Source organism: Asparagus officinalis, chromosome 3 (genome assembly GCF_001876935.1).
Source record: "Asparagus officinalis chromosome 3, Aspof.V1, whole genome shotgun sequence".
Lineage (NCBI taxonomy): Eukaryota > Viridiplantae > Streptophyta > Magnoliopsida > Asparagales > Asparagaceae > Asparagus > Asparagus officinalis.
In genome coordinates this window covers 56,334,065-56,338,466 of record NC_033796.1, presented here as the reverse complement: position 1 = coordinate 56,338,466, position 4,402 = coordinate 56,334,065, and positions in this window count along the sequence as shown.

Genomic DNA, 4,402 nt, shown 5'->3' with positions numbered 1-4,402 from the left:
TAGTTGAGTTTACTTGTTTTTATAGGGGATTAAGAGGGTGTAACCGCCCCTTAAACCACTCCTAAGTGGGGTGTAACCGTCCTCAAATCATGGGAAACAGTTTTAGAATTGATCAAGGGTTTAAAGGGTGTAATCCCCCTTAAAATCTCTCCATAATGGGGTATAACCGACCCCATTAAGTGAAGATACGGTTTTAAGACCGTTCAGGTTCTGTTTGAACCAGTCGAACGCCAAAAACGCGGGTCTGACCCCCGCGTTTTGATGTTACAATGCGGGTTCGACCCCTGCGTTTTGATGTTGCAACGCAGGTTCGACCCCTGCGTTTTGATGTTACAACGTAGGTTCGACCCCTACATTTTATTGCTGACACACAAGGAGGACCTCAGCGTTTTGGTGTGGCAACGCAGGGAGGACCTATGCGTTTCGTTCTGGGAACACAACCACGAGCTATGCGCGCGTTTTGGTGTGGCAACGCAGGGAGGACCTATGCGTTTCGTTCTGGGAACACAACCACGAGCTATGCGCTTTGAATCTGGGACGCATAGGTGAGCTCCCTATGCGTTTCGTTCTGGGAACACAACCACGAGCTATGCGCTTTGAATCTGGGACGCATAGGTGAGCTCTGCGTTTGGATTTGAAAAGGCCGTCAATTTATAGTCTCTTTTACTAGAACGTTGTAAAGACCGTCATCTTGTAATCTTCGTCTTGGCTCCTTTGAAATACGAGAGTCGTCAGATTGTAATTCCCGATGTTGATTGTGAAAGCTGCTGATTAGAGCTTTCATCAGTTGTTATGAAGGTCATCATATTGTAACCTTCAGCAATCTACGTAAAAGTCTTCAAATTGTAGCCTTCTGGAAGCCATCGAATTACAACTTTTATTATCGGTGTTTGATGGGGATTGGCTATCTGTTGTGATTTTTAGACAGCCTACATAGACATATATTAACAACCAAGAGATAACATTAACAACTAAATGATATTATTCACAATTACTCAGTAACAAATGCAATGCTTACCCATCCTTTAAGAACGTTAACATCTTCTAAACCCATTTTGTTGTTTGTTTTGGGGATGGGCTATCTTGGGCTACGTGCCCTAATAGTGTCAATCGTCTCCTTTTCCTTCTTCTTCTTCTTCCTCTCTCTCTCTCTCTCTCTCTCTCTCTCTGTGTGTGTGTGTGTGTGTGTGTGTGTGTTTCTTCTTCTCATGTTCCTTCCCCCACAAACCTTTACCTGGTTCTTTAAAAATCTTCTCCACGCTTTGAACTTGGCCCTATAACTATGGAAGATTTATAGTAGCATGTTGAGCTTTAGGTTTAGCTTTAACTGTGGCTAATTTTAGGGATCCCCCCACTTCTCTCAGTGTTACCCAATTTGTAAGGGAAGGCCTTAACATACTTCCATATACTGGCTTCTCAATGCTAGTAAGTTCATAGTGTCACAACTACACATGAGAGAAATAGAAGATTATAAATCTTTCAAAATAGTCAATAATTCTAACAGCTGAAAATAACCTTAACAATAAATATGTAACCTTAACAACCAACTTATAATCTTAACAACCAACCTGTAACCTTAACAACCAATCTGCAATCTTAGTAACTAACATGTAACATTAACAACTAATCTGCAATATTAACAATCAACCTATAAACTTAACAACCAATCTGTAGCTTTAACAACCAATTTATATACATAACAACTAATCTCTAACCTTAACAACTAACTACTGTACTTAAGCATTAATAAATAACCTTCACAATCAAGAATAAGCTTAACATCTAGTCATTGCTCTAAACAATAAACAGTAGGAATACTTACAAATACAAGCTGGGTACACCCTTGCAGATACAGAAGCTTCTTTCTTGTTCCAGGACCCCTCAATACTGCTTCAGTTGCAACATTTGTCTCGTTGAATATATAACTCCCTCAAGTAATGTTCTTTGCTTGTTTGATGCTGTCAACATACTTATGCCAAGAACACTACTAGGATACCAGATCATGCTCAACTAATAAAGGATCTGAAGTAGGACAAATTTCTTTACATCTTCATGCTTACTTGATCTTACAAGCTTCGTGAGTAGATCAATATAATGTATGGTAGGTGATGGGGAGCCTTACCGCTATCATCCTCATTTTTGAAAAAAAACTTTTTCAAATCTGATTGTTTCGATCTCAGTTGGGACCAACAAAATCCCTCTCATTGGAGAACCATGTATGGTTCATAACCCATTCAAGGTTGAATGAGCACTCAATGTCTTATCTAGTTTTTGTATCTGTGAAGATAAATTTCTTCTTCTCGTTCCACCCTCTCAACACGTGCTCGAAAGTGGGAAGATCAAGACCAGGAAAGCTAAAGTGGATGTAGTGTCTGTAGAGACGATCTTCATAGGCATCCCTAGGCCTTTGGTCCATAAGTTACACTAAAGAATGTATGAAATCATAGTAAGCCATGAAGCTGGATGTAGACCAAAACACCGATATAGTCTTTTCTCTGCAAAGCAAAATAAGAAGATATAATTAGTTTGTAAATAATCTATAACCTTAAAAATATATTGTAAACTTGACAATGAAACTATAACCTTAATAACAAATCCATAACTTTAACAACTAATCCATAACCTTAACAACTAACTTGTAACCATAACAACTAATAAGCCACAAGTTAACAATAACATTTACAACCAATCGATAACCTTAATATCTAATGCATAACCTTAACAACTAATGAGTCAAAAGTTAATAGTAACATTCACAACTAATTCATAACCTTAACAATTAACGCTTAACATTAACAACTAATAGGTCACAAGTTAGTAGTAATCTTAACAACTAACAAGCCACAAGTTAACGATAAGCTTCATAACTACTTCATAGCCTTAACAAGTAATGCCTAATCTTAATAATTAATAAATATCCTTGACAACTAAAAGCTAACCTTCACAACTTGACTATAACCTTCACAATTAACACACACCATGCAACATCATAAATAACTACATTATGCAGTAAACTTATTTCTTTTTTGTTGACATTTGCATGCCTTCCAAATTGCTCCTATTTGTTCCTTTATTTAGATCTAGGAGCGATCTCAAGGCATAGTCGGTGCTGTCTCTAGATCCTTCCGTTGAACTGGGCTTGTGGTTGAAGTGGAATTTTGCGAGGAGGATGACTAGTTGCAATGTCCTCTAGAACATTTGCTATTGTTCCGTCAGCATTAGTTGACTCAGCGCTCAGATGTCTTCTTGCGACCATATACTGTGACACATCATCGTCTTCTAAATCTTCTATATAGGTGACTGCTTTAGGAGCTAACTTGCCTATCGTGATTCCACTCAAGGGTGTAGGACGACAAGATGAGAAGAAAATAGCTTCGATTCTGCTCTGGGTAGGTTGATTTAGGGTTAGGGTTTCTAATTGGGGACAGTCGGTTTCTCTTAAACAGATGAGAGAGATGGACATGCTCTTCGAGGAGAGGTATTGAAAAAGTGGGATGCAGTTAAATCAAATGGCATTTTTTGGGGTTTTTTTTATAAAAAACTTGTGTCACGTGGAAAGGGGGTTTGGGGTTTAAAAGAATTATGGGTTTGATTTGAAAAAGTCTTTTTTTTTGGTGGGTGGGTGGGTTGGGGGGGTTGGATATTTTTGCCATTTTGGGGCCTAGAAGCAATTTTCCGTAATTATTTTTTTACACTGGACGTGGCGTGTGATTATGCATGTTTTTTATAGTATCAAATCAACACATGATCCAACTTGATTTGCTCAAATTGGAACTTGCTGAATTCGATATATACGGAAAATTGGAAAAATCCTCCACTTTATGAGACTTGCTCTACCATTTAATTTGATCATAAAAGTTTAAGTGAAACGCGTTCAATGTGGTATTTGTTTAAAGGGTTAATCGTGAGCAGATATCCTGTAGTAACACCAAACTGCAAATTGACCCTATAGCTCTGTTCATTGCGAATAGACCCCTATAGTTCTATTTGTTGCGGATAGACCCTCATGTAGTATTAGCACAAGTGCGCATACACACCCTTGGTAAACTTTTTTGACTCTTTTGAATTGGGTGCAATAGAAACCATAGGGGTCTATCCACCTCCTCAAACATTTTGAGTCAAAAAAAAAAAAAAAATCACTCATATTCACAACAAATAGAACTAGAGGGAGTCTATCCATAACAAATAGAATTACAAAGGGTCTACTCGCAATAGCGTGATACTATAGGGGTTCTGTTCACAATTAACAGTTGTTAAAACTACGAGTAATGAGCTTTAATGAGTTTATAATTGTCAAATACTAATACATAATCCTGGTTAAGCCTTCTGCATATATTTTTTTCAATAGATAGAGAAGTCACATTGAAACGAAAAAACAAAACAGGAGGGTAGAATATCAACT